This window comes from Ischnura elegans, chromosome 2, assembly GCF_921293095.1.
Source record: "Ischnura elegans chromosome 2, ioIscEleg1.1, whole genome shotgun sequence".
Classification (NCBI taxonomy): domain Eukaryota; kingdom Metazoa; phylum Arthropoda; class Insecta; order Odonata; family Coenagrionidae; genus Ischnura; species Ischnura elegans.
The window spans coordinates 142,687,286-142,701,007 of NC_060247.1; positions in this window are offsets into that span (position 1 = coordinate 142,687,286).

The following is a 13,722-nucleotide window of genomic DNA, read 5'->3' on the forward strand; positions in this document are numbered from 1 at the left end:
GAGTGTTGTTACGTGTGGAATGAAAGGTTGAATAAAATTTGGGGTGGATAAGAAGCTGGGGAATGAAGCTAATGCACTAAGATTGAGTTTACGTGTGAATTGAAAGTTGAGGGAAATTAGTGGTGGAACTAAATGGAGTGAGCAATGAACAATTGGCTGGTGTTGGATTAGATGATAGGAAAGGGGCTCTTATACCCCTTTCGCCCTAACCAGTTTGGGGAACGCTGTGGGCTCTTATGCCCGGTACACTTAACCGTCAAAGGCTCTTATACCTTTCGGTTTTAACCTTGCGGAATACTTAGTTCGCTAGTGCAGATAGTAGTGAAAAGGCTAAGTGCTGACGAAGGCCGAAGTGACTAAGTCCGGAAGTGAAGAAAATTGGCTAAGTGCCAATGAAGTTTGGAAAGTGACAAAGTCCAGGGAAGAAGTTAAATGAAGCTAAGGGCTGACGATGGCCGAAGTGACTAAGTGAAGTGAAATAAACTAAGTGCCCAAGTTCGAAATTGACTAAGTCCGGAAGAGAAGAAAATAAGTGCCAATGAAGTTCGAAAATTGACTAAGTCCGGGAGAGAAGTTAAATGGAGCTAAGTGTTGACGAAGGCCGAAGTGACTAAGACGGAAAGTGAAGTAAAATAGACTAAGTGCCCAAGTTCGAAAATTGACTAAGTCCGGGAGTGAAGTAAGTAGGCTAAGTGCCAATGAAGTTTGAAAAGTGACTAAGTCCGGGGAAGAAATGAAGCTAAGTGGTGACGAAGGCCGAAGTGACTAAGTCCAAAAGTGAAGTAAATTAAACTAAATGCCCAAGGTTCGAAAATTAACTAAGTCCGGGAGAGAAGTTAAATGGAGCTAAGTGCAAATGAAGTTCGAAATTGACTAAGTCCGGAAGAGAAGAAATAAACTAAGTGCCAATGAAGTTCGAAAACTGACTAAGTCCGGAAGAGAAGTTAAATGAAGCTAAAGTCCAAGAGCAAACTAGCGAACTAACCGCAGACTTACTGTTGGAGAGAGGCTCTTATGCCAACTCCCCTACGATGATCCTCTTCTGAGAGCGCGCTTAGATTCGAAGAGTTTAAGTCCGTAAAAGGCCCTCTTTGGGTCCTTTTCGCTTTGGTGGCTGAAGGCCCTGGTGTCAGGTCCCCCCCTGACGGGGGAGGGCCGCCTAGCGCTGTGTTGTCCCCCCTACCCCAGTGTGCCTATTGGACTACTTGCCCGCAGACAAGCAGAAAAGCCCCGACGGTGATCGCAGCCCCACGGCTGGAGAACCCACCGCACGTTACGTGGGCGCCGTTATTGTTTGTGAAGGGGTGGTCCGTCAGCTGCTAACGAGTGCGTTAGCGTGCAAGCTTCAGGAAATGGGGACTCTCACCCTATGGCCAACGAGTGCGTCGGGGAAGGTCGTATGAGAGGTTTTGCGTGTACCAGCCGGCGATTGGAGGACCGAACCCTCTCCACTTGCAGAATTCACTTGGGCAGATACTAGTTCCCCCGGGCGGGGGAATGCCCCTGCAGTCACAAGGGTGCAAACTTTGGGTTACCCGTAGGGCCCGCGGAAAGTTCCTTGCACTGGCCTAAAAGAGACAGGAAAGAAAAGATGGCCCCAAAAAGGACCAAGTAGCAAAGGAGAATAGACTGCCTCCCTCCTCCTGGTGGTGGACTTCCTTCCTTCCTAGTCCGGTCCTTTGGCGGGTGGTCTTCCTTCCTTCCTAGTCCGGTCCTTGGCTCCTGGCCTTCGGTCGCGACTAGCGCTTCCTCAGGTTTATATATCCTCGGTCGTTATGTTGGGTCGTTCTGATTGGCGGAGAAAGAGTGCGCTTTTCCCGCCACTTTCAAAATCGGGTTCCATGCCTTACTTAAGTTGAAACCCTCGTCTCTGTTGAAGTTTTTCTTGGAGAGTCGTATTTCAATTGCCTCCTTGGTGAGGCGATCCCAGTAGTCGCTGGAGTGGCAAAGCATTTTCGTGTTTTCCCAGCGAATCGCGTGGTCGAGATTGATGGCGTGCTCTGCAACCGCCGATTTCGATGGTTGGCACAGCCGGAGATGACGCTTATGCTCTTTGATTCGGGTCTCGATCGTTCTTCCCGTTTCACCGATATACTCCTCACCACACTCGCATGGTATGCTGTAGACACCAGGCAATTTCAGTCCTGCAGGGTCTTTGGCACGGACAAAGACTTGTCTTAGTTTTTTGTGAGGCAGATGCACTGTCCGTATGTTGTGTTTATGAAGAATGCGCGAAATCTTGCCGGATACCGTAGAGACGTACGGCAGGTATGCGTTGGCCACCGGTTTCCGCTCTTCTTCATGTGTCTTCCTTTTTCCTTCAAAGGCCCTTTTCAGGGCCATGGAGATTTCTCTCGAGCTATAACCATTTCCACGGAATGTCTTCTTCAGATGTCCGAGTTCTGCAGGAAGGCTTTGTTGGTCGGAAATGACTTTGGCTCTATGTAATAAAGATGAAAGAACCGCTGATCGTTGTGCTGGATGGTGGTGACTTCTTGCGTTTAAGTATAAGTCGGTGTGAGTCGACTTTCTATAAACCTTATGGCTCAAACTCCCATCTTCTTTCCTTTGCACCAATATGTCAAGGAATGGCAATCTTCCTTCTTTCTCCGATTCCATGGTGAATTGGATGCTCGGATGTCGGCTGTTCATGTGGTCCAAAAAAGGCTTCAGGGTGTCAACCCCATGTGGCCAGATGACAAAGGTATCGTCCACGTAGCGATAAAAGTATTTTGGCCGGAGGGGAGCCGAGTTGAGCGCATGCTCCTCAAAATCTTCCATGAAGAAATTGGCAATGGCCGGGGAAAGTGGGGATCCCATGGCCACGCCGTCCTTCTGTTCTGTTCACTTTCCCCGGCCATTGCCAATTATCCTTTTCAAATGGACAAGAAATTACTAATCTATGTGAACAGCGTGAAAACTAACGCTATTGCCGCAGTCGTCCAATCAAACGCATCGAATCCGTCACGTGATCCCGTAGGCCTTTTTCTATTTCCGTGTGAGCCTCATGGCAACACATGGAGCCCTCTTTCCTTTTTTTTCCGTTGAAAGTCGTGAAATTTGCCAAGAATTAGCATTAATAAACCGCATATTGATATTATAAATTTTTTTGCATTGAATTAATACAGAAGGTGTGGCATTCGTTTTAATACGCTAAATTTCGAAAAAAATTCAGTAGGGCAATTTTTGCGAAATTTGTTCAACTTTGAGGCCTAATCATTTGTTTAAAACATTTACCTATGAAAAGCGGTTTGCGCCAAGCAATGCACTGATGTATTGACAGCAACTGTGAAAAGTTTCAATTTCCGCACTAAAAAAAATCGATTTTGAGTTTTTTTTCCAACTTTTTCCGATTTCCGCCCACTGTGCGTCGTATCCATTGCTCAATAGGGAATCACATGTCATTGAAAGAATTCGGCCAAGTATTACCTTATTTATGAAACCATCTTCTTCCTTTTTCTCAGAGATTTAAGTTTCCAAGCTTTCTTGAGGCATACTAAACTCGTCATCAATTCTACCACCTACCGTATCAGTGAGGAGGCTTTGTAGTTATAGGGAATAATATGATGGTCATCGACAATGATCATAGCCTAGTGATGACGAAATGTCCTACATCCAAGTAATTAAAGAAATCATTTAAGATTTCACAGAAATTGGAGAAACACAAGTGGTCAAAAAATCAACACGCCTTCAAAGAAGTTGTGGGGAGCAAAATGGGATCATATCAGACTGAGAAATCGGTGGAGAATAGCTGGACAAATATCAAAAGTGGGCTTCAGGAGGCCGCTAGAGAAGTTCTAGGGAGAAGAAAATTTGTCAAGAAAAAGCCATGGATCACAGATTGAAGAACGGAGAAAGTACAAGAAGGTTAAAGAAGAAGAATGAAAAGCGAGGAACGAGGAACTATGAAAAGGCAGGAAGAAGGGAATGCAGGTCTGTGTCAAATCGATCATACACGGAAAAAAAGATTTGATTGAAACTATCAAACTGGTGTGATAGGGAGAATTTTTGTTAAATATACTTAAACTTTGATGTAAATTATTAAGCACTTGATTTATTTTATCAAACGCTCTGGATATATTTCATCAAGCATTTTAATATTTCATAATTTGGTCAATTGTACGAAAGAGTTTGGTAAAAATAACTGAATTAATTCAATGCGATTCTGTGTTTGGTAGCTTTCATCGAAGTTATGATTAATTTTACGAAGGTGCTTGGTTGTTTGGTTAAAGTTATTAAAATCTATATTGTTATGCAAATTTGGTTTGATAGAATTTGCTAAGTGTTTCGTTATGTATCGAACAGTCTGTCGTTCTTTTTTGTTGATACACAATTTGAAGTTTAAAGATATCTAAACAGGCCTTACTTAAAAGATAGGTTAGTATAAATGATTTTATTTTCATTATTTGTGACGGCGATAACGTTTTAATTTTCTTAACGTTCATTTTTATGTTTATTTCTGCTTTTAAGTGCCATGTTATCCGTAAGCTGGTGCATCAAAGACAATGAATAATAGAATAAATAGGATAACTGCAATTATGGGAATTTCTTTTAGAAATGTATGCGTTACTAAGGTTCATGTTGAATAATCTTGCGATAAAAGTCGTCATACTGGACCCAGTCCATGCCACGGATATCACCTAGCACGTTAAATTCAACGTACATCGATGTAAAAAAACCTGCAAATAAGGTTTTCTTGCGCATCTGCACTATACATATATTGATATTGAGTAATAACGTAATGCAATTGTGTGCATAAAGTATTCCTCTTAAGCTTGCAAAGAGAAACTTATTCACCTTTCACCTTATTCACATTTCAAAACAAAGAGGTATTTACAATGATAATGTATTACGGCATTTGTGTAAGCATTTATTATGACAACCGATTTAGACTAGCCGTTGCTACTATGCGGGGGACCCACGTTCAATGCTTCCTGCAGCCGTGTTTTATCTCCACTTTTTTGTATTTCTTTTGCGGAAACATAAGTTAAACTACTAGATTTATCATTTTAAATCAGTACGATGTTTTTCTGGGTGGAAAATCTTATAAGTGCACGCTACGTCAGTTTTATTATCCTTTTGATTTTGGTTGTTTTTATCGAACTGCTGTGGCCAGTTCGGTAACTAATGCCAAATCAGTTTCATAGAATTTATCAAACTGGTTTGGTAATTGTTACCGAATTTCTCAAAGTTCCATGTGAACCAAAATGTTTGATAAATTTCATCAAAAATCGATAGTTATAACCAAACTTTTTTTTCCGTGCATGGTTCTGAAAAAGACTTCTCTCCTTCTCGCATCGGAACTTCCGCACGATCTATTGATCTATATTCATCTTCAACTCCACCTTTCGAAAGCATAAAATATTGATTTCTCCGCTGATGTCGTTGTACATGCCTCTCTGCCTAGTAATTATGCGACATAGCAAAAAAACACTTCAAAAATGTTATTACATACATATTTGGCTTTCTGTGTGTATAAAAAATATTAACAATCGAAGCATGTTTCGTAAGCAAATTCGGGTTCGGAGAAATTGCATACATTGGGGTGGCAGGTGTTTCAAATATAATACTTCCTGGTACAATTGGACACTAATGCATAGTTCAAGTACTCTGCGATTCAACATTTGCCTCCTAAGCCATTTGCATACTCCATTGTACTTTGTCGCTGACTGATTCTTTGTTTTGTTGGCGTATTATGCATTTAATTGTTCGAGATCGCATCGTTTTGTTCGATTGTGTAAGGGACTTCGTCTTTTATGAATCGCATGCCGAGTGCGCGGAGCCTCGTAATAATCTGCTCGCGAGCGGCAGAAAAATCGTGTTGACGGTTGCGGTGGGAACAGCGGCGCCGTTGTGGCCACTCCATCAATTAATTATTCCTTTGTAATGCTTCCTGGGATAGTGACCGAACCGGTCGGGCGCCATTAATTCATAGAAGCCTCCCCTTTCCTCTCTCCAATGTAGTACTCCCGGCCTGAGCTCATAATCACCGCTCGGTATATTCTGCTGTTGCAATAATTAGTAATTACAACAAAAGAGAAAACTGCTGCTGATTGATTCTCACGATTCACTTTGAAACAACGTTCGGCACTAAATGAGATTGATAGCATGGGAATTCCTTATTCATATTTTATCCGTGAATGGGGAAGTTGCATGAAATTTTTTTCATCGAAATAATATATCATTCTTATAGCAATTTTCACCAGGAATCCATTTTCACCAATCAAACTTCTCGTAAACCATTGATTTTATCATGAAATTCATTTAAAACAGTGAAATGCGTCTGCAAACGCGAAGTTAGCTCTGATTGTTGGTGACGTCATTTCTCCCTACAGCGTTTTCGTTTTGCATGTACGGCCGCAGAAGCAACAATGAAGCAGTAGTTGAGTAAGTGAATATTTCGGTATTTTTTTAATCCGTGTTTTCTCTCAGACATTTTATGACGTTATTCAGTCCCGTCAAGTATATTTTATCCATTTTCTGTATTCGTAGAACAAGAATATATCGAATATATGCGAAATGGAAGACGGTTTCGTGAAAAGGCTGTTGCGATAATCTCCCAGAGGTGAATTCCATAATGATCGCATTATATTTTAAAAGTAACCCAGACTTATTGGCTGCAGAATTTAGAGAAGTGAAGGCTTCGCGGTAAGTTTTTCTAGTTTATTATGGCATTACTGGACCAGCTTTTACGAATACAGTAGTAGCTACTCGGCTTCCGTTGACAATTTCTGCATGAAATGTTAATGCATCTAGTTAGTGCAAATATAGCTTATATGGTACAAGTTATGATTTTTTGCTTTCTGTATGATACCAGCTTTTTGATTCAGTATGTTGTGAAATGCTTTCTGTGCACAGATTTAAGGTAATTTTTCTGTACACATTATGCATATCATACTATGTAAAGTTTTAAGGTGTGTTCTGTATGCATACTGTCTGAAGTGTGTACAGGTTCTGACAGGGTATGCACTTTTGGAGCCGCTTTTATAGTGGCTGCTTTACGATAGGCATAAGCATAAGATAATACAGCTTTTAATGTTAGCTATGAAACTTCTATTAGATGCCTACAAAATAATTATAAGCTATTTAGCAAACGTATGACAAAATTCAATCATTTATGTTAAATAGTATCAGGTGCGCAACTAATATCTCGCTGTTTTTTTTAATGAAAAATACATCTTTATTTAAAAAAGGTTATAAATGAATCATTAAAAGTATTTTCCGTCGCTTCCTAAAAAATTTCCCCATCATTGAGGCAGAGCCCGAATATCGTCATGGTAGAAGTGATTGTCTTTTAAAGCTATCCTCTAATCCTGTTTTTTTGCACCAAACGGTTATCAATGCAGGAATGAAGGACAAGCAACTTGTATTCCCTGACCTTTCTTATTACTCTCTCCACATGGGTCCTAAAGCTTTCTATTTGCTTAGTTAGCTTAACTTCATCTTGAGAGCTCTCTACATTCTTGGAAACTCTTGGTGGTCTATTAACTCTCAAATTTTACCACTGAATGAGGGAACAGTTAGTTTGAACGCGCGATCTACTTTTACCCCACAGCCTTTTAGAATTTGCTCAAGAAATCCAGTCTATGCGAATGACACTATCTATTGCCCAGTCACCATTACCCCTCGAAATGAAATTTTCTGAAGAAGAATCATATGATTTTTTTTATTGAGTTTAGATAGAAATATTTGAGCTATAAACAATTCATTGATTTTATAGTAATGTTAAAAATGATTCCTTTTGAAATGATTGCGTTTGAAAAAACATTATTGCTATTTTTCTTCACAATCAGCAGTATAATGTACTAATTATTAGTACTGTAAAAAAAACGGATTTAGAGTTTCCTTCGCAATTCACTTTTTTTTACTTTATACCTATCGCAGCGTAATAATCTAAGCGCACTTTGTTATACTGATCGCAGTAAAAAGAACCGATCCATACAATAGAAAATGTCACTCACTGCAGTGAGTACTGATCTATTTTTTTATGCTCCAATTCAGGTTAAACTTTGCCAAATTGGGTTACCTGGCTTTTCAATGCCTATTTCTAAACAATCAACAGTTGACTCTACATGCGAATTGCGAGCAGGAAAGGGAATTGGCATATTAAGCAACATCTTATTTTTGTCAACCCAAAAAACTAGATTTTTCAAAAGACTAGCCACCGGAATAATGGAAGCAGAGAAATATCGTGCCGCTGTCGAGGGTGAGATATTGAGATCTTCTAGGCTAAAATATTGAAGGATTTGTTGAGTCTAATTTTCCTGAACATAGCAATAACAGGTAACCCAGTCTTTCCTCATGGCATATCGACAATAAAATAGTTTTTACAATCTACTCTTAAATACAATGCTGCCTTTTTTCCAATAAAAACACAATATACTTGACCCTTTGGCTACATATCTCCCTGTCTGATTCCATGTCAGTCACTTATCATATTCATAGGAGAAGTAGCAGCATTGGCGGAAACAGGTTTCTTTTCTGAACACCAACAATTTTTGATTCTGGTTTCAATTAGCACGGCCTTTCCTGACCTCGACTTTCCACCACTTCCTCAGGTTGTATTTCCTCCTATGGCTCTAAGTCAGTTGATTGGAGGAGGTAGTGATTATGCATTAGTGAGTTTCTTACAAATTATACACTGCAAATATGGTTTCGAGGGAATTCAGTTGGAATACTATGCATGTGAATCAATTGATTTCGGAGAGAGGGAGGGTAGCCTACTGTATGCACCCTTTAAGTATCCTTATCATGATTAATCATTGACGAATTCAAAACATACAATAATTATAAGACATCGGGTACTACGAGGGCCGTCAACCAACGATAACTCAGCAAAAACAGCATGCAAGCGACAGGCGGGTACTGCGCGAACAGGGCAACTGCACGTCCTCCGCACCACACGCTCAAGTCATTTCTCAGCATAATTCTGTCGTAATTACTTCAGGTAAAGTGATCTTCACGAACAAATGCCGTCGTTTTCGTCGACAGATCGTTCTTCCACTTCATCGCCTCAACCCACTTCTTTCTTCTCGCTTTATTATTCGACATAAGGACGAATATTTTATTAGAATTTCGAGATGTATTTGAACGCATAGGTACCACGCAATATTTATTATTCGACATTATAAACAGCACTTCACGTAGGTAAACATACCGTCTTCCTGGCGTACGTATACCGCAACAATCTCGAAGCTCCACGCCTCGGACGTTAGCAACTTTGTTTGGGGAGAAATGACGTCACTCCTCTTGGACACACTACTTTCGTTCGCACCCCCCACTCCTCCACTTTGACCTTTAATATCTTGAAAACTAACGCTAGTATTGAAATATCACCCGGTAGATATTCTTTCCTAGACGTTTACTACATTTTGACAGAGTTTTAAAAAAATGTGAAAATTCCCCATTGTGCGATCCTGCGATGGGCTACGACGAGATGTGGTGCAATCAGATGCTCTTGCATTTATTGCATAATAAGTTTATTGTTCACCCAGCATGATAACATAATGAATAACTTTACTGATTTAATGACTGATTACGAACAAATAAATAATGTGAATGAAAAATATTGAAAATATTTCACAGGAGCTACTTTGTGATCATGATCATGATTTCAGTAATATATCGGCCGGGTAATTTTCTTTCGCAAAATCTCATAGGCGAGGCTTTACACTTTATAGGTATTGTATTTGGTATGAGTCATTCTCGCAATAATTTTCCCTGACGTCTGTTTTATTGAAAGTCTCATCTACATCTACATAATACCCTGCGAGCCACCTCTGAGGTGTTTGGCAGGGAATGTCTCCTTTTACATCATATCGTCTCGGGTCCTTTTGACAATGAATTTGACGGCACGGAATTTTGGTTAGCTACTAATAAGATTTTATTGAATGACAAACGAGAGAAATTAATGACAAAAGCATCAAAATAGTGGGGGAAAATGGATTCATTCATATTGTTAACGATGGTAAAATTGCTTAAAATATAATTGCTTTATTTTGATGATCATTGCTTATTCCCTGTAATTCACTGGTTTTCTTCCAATTGTCATTTTGCGCAATCGAATAAAATTCTCGTCTGCATGTAAATCAGTCACGCGCTACGTCAACCCATATAGTACGCAATTCCACTTGCTCAACTTCTTGCTTCCAGCCTCATAAATATCCCGTTTTGTATTCGTGGAATTTGTTACAGCTTGGGATCAAAATATGTGTTTTGCATTTTCCAAAGCAAGGGTAAATAATTGCCGTGCCTCTTTCTCTCCATTGTCGCTTCGTGGCCATTAATTACATCTGTCCTGGGAAGGACACGGACAGCGTGTTGTATGCAAGCATTATTGATTATGCGGAATATTGATAAGTCAGGGTAGCCTGCTCTCACGACAAAGCTTTCAATTCAGGGTCATCGAGTACAAAATTACAGTATCTTCATCGATCCGTATCGCATAGTTATCATATTTGCATCACATGCTAAGGGTCTCACTATAACTACTACACTGTACACTTATAGTAAATGTATAAATATCTGTTGCATTGGAGCTGAAGTCTGAAAACTTATTCCAACCAGCAGTGTCAATAGCTAATAGCTCGGCTTACGCGTTTAATATGCCACAAATTGTAAATTGTTAATTACAGAAATATTTTCCTCCATGTTCGCAAGGCAATAATTATTTAACTATCGCTTTTACATTATTTAGCCAATTTGGAAAATTTTATATTGAATTCCCTTAAATAATGCCTCTTTTGCTTTCCCAAAAATTGCATTATTTCAATTTTCGAAAGCCAATTTTTGTTGCGTAAGTTCGACAATATGGCCTGGAGACATTTAAAATCACACCTAAACGTGAAAATATTACGTATCGACATGATTTAACCATCTTGCAGCAATTTTAACGGTTGTAAAAAAGTTGTTGAATTTGGCACATTTTGAGTTTTTAAACAATTAAGAGATTAAAATTATATGTACTGCGTAATGGTCTTCAAACATTTTGTTGGATATTAGTGAAAAATAAAAAAAAAACACTCCAAATCAAAGAAAATCTCAGCATTCTAGTCTTATTATCACCGAAATTACAGACTTTTGAAAATTGTTTTCCCTTATGAACATTTTAAAAATGTCTGTTACTCCATGAAATATTAACTTTGAACATTAAACATTAAAAGTGGCCAATTTATGAATCATTCATGCGCTACTGCTTGCATATAATTTAGTATTGATAGAATTCCCGAAATTGACCTCGCACCTTCCGCATGAATTCGAATGTAATATTTATAGTTTGTAGCACACGATAATATTGTAACGCTCTAGTTTATGGAAAAGCTTGGATATTTTATTCTCCTGCGGGCAAGGATTCCTGAATTAAAGTCGACGATCTCTTTGTAAAAGTCATGAATAACTAAAAATAATCGCAAAATAGAATTTAAGAATGCGAATTATGAAAATATCTATTTAATACCACGGAAATTGTATAATCACCTAAATTTATTTATTTAATGAAATATTGCAAATGGACTAATGGTTAGGGGGCAAGTGATTAGCAACTAAAATCTAAAGCCTGTACTATGAATTCAAAAAGGAGCAATTTGAAAAATAAACCCAGCGAGAAGGGCAAATGAAAATAATGAAATAAATAAACAAGAAAAAAGTCACAATTTAAATTAAAAAGAAAAAGTACTAGTCTAACAGCAAAAGAATTCAATCACTGCAATGACAGGTAATATTTTAACGGATATTATTAGAAATGATGACACCGGTGTCGTAGCGTGGGGGGAAGGTCTGAAGGGTCCGGACACCCCCCCCCCCGAAATATGAAAACACAATTACTTTCCTTCATAAATGAAAATAAAATATTGAAAAAAATATGGATATACGAAAGATTTTTTTCGAAAAATGAAGTTTTTTAGATTATGATATGTGTTAAAATTAGTTTAAACCCTCTACTTAAAACCCTGTTTATAAAAAATTTCTCCCCCGAACGAAATTGCTGGCTATCCCACTCTGTGATGCCATGTAAGGTACTATTATATTATCCTTACGTGATACTACTCACGCCACCTTCACTTCCGACGAACATTTGAGTTAAAAATGCATTTGATTGGCAAAAATTGCTATTTACAATAAATTTTGGGATTCATCATTTGCACCTTGAAGACTTACCTCACGTCACCGTCATGTGGAATCGAATTCCATAAATAATGCAAATAAAGGTTAAATAATATAAGACAGTAATATTTTATAATACGTATTTATTAAAAAAAGGAAGCAACTTTTTAAAAAGAAACAAACTTTCGGTTGAACATTTTTGCTAAACAGAATGCGTGATAGCTGCATACAATTTATAGTCCGGCATTATCACAAAAAATAACGGGCTAAAAAAGTTATTATGTTGATCAACATCGATGGAGATTATTATGCTGGTTTCAAGTAATTCGTAACCATGAAAAAAATCGTCTAAACCCAAGATGTACAGCACTTTGTAGACGAAACACACTATCATTTTCATTGAAAATCATTCTTTCCACTTTTCCAAATACAGGAAGGCTGGTATCGTCGAAACCAAGTGCAACTCATATTCCACTTTGGTAACGGGTGAACTTCCCATTCACCCAAAGCACCTCAAGACAAATCCCAGAGGGAATTTTTCTTATGAGCTCACAGTTTTCCACCAACACCTCACAATCTCCCTCGAAGGAACTGGAACATATATAATATATAAAAATTTTATATCATTAAACTTATTTTTGATTATTGGTTACTCTTTTGCAATTAGTTACCTACGTTATGCATGAAAAGGAAGCTACTTCCTACTCATAGCTTAAGCCATTATACAGTATATTACAGTACAGTACAGCCTAAACGTTTTGCTCATATAAACATCAATAGTAGGAGGAAAATGATACAAAATATTCTGCGGTATGTTACACACCTTGCAATATGGTCACGAGGTCTATATCTGAGTTCAAAATTTCGTGATACACCGCTCTGTATTGAAGTTTATATACGTATTTTAGCGTTTGATACTATGTTTATGCTTTGATTTCTATTATTTATGTGATATTTATGTTTAATTGGATGTGGATGCTTAATGAATACTGTTGGATTGTTGCCAATGAGTTGTTGAAAGGAGAGAGGACATTGCTGAAAGGGAAGCCATTTAAATAGGAGCTGGAAGGAGGAAGAGGAGAAAAAGAAATTGCAGTAGGAAAAGAATAAAGAGGTCTCTGGAAGAAGCAATTTTCAGATATTATGCTATGATATTAAATGCATTTTGGGTAGAGCCCTTCCTATAATTGGTGAATAAGTGTCTGAATTTCAACTTGAATGGTGAAACTCATATGAGTGAGTGGTAAGCCAAGGGTACAATTGATTTCTCTTTTCTGCACGGAGTCAGGTACAGAAACTGAGTGTAGAAAACAAACGAGATGAATTAGATACTTAGTAGTGCATTTGATTTTCAACTCGATGTCAGCAAAGAACAGAGACTCAATCGTTTCCCTTGGCAACCAGGTTTTTTGTATTAATTATAACAATTAACTTTACCTAGATCTGTTGAGAAAAAAATCACTTGTACCGCATGGCTTCCAACCCACTCATATGAGATTGCAATCCAATCCAATTGCAATTGAAATACAATGGAAAACTACTTGAAAGTTTTCATCAATGAATTAATGGAGAATACAAACATTTCATTCAGTACTAGTCATATTATACTACATATCTACT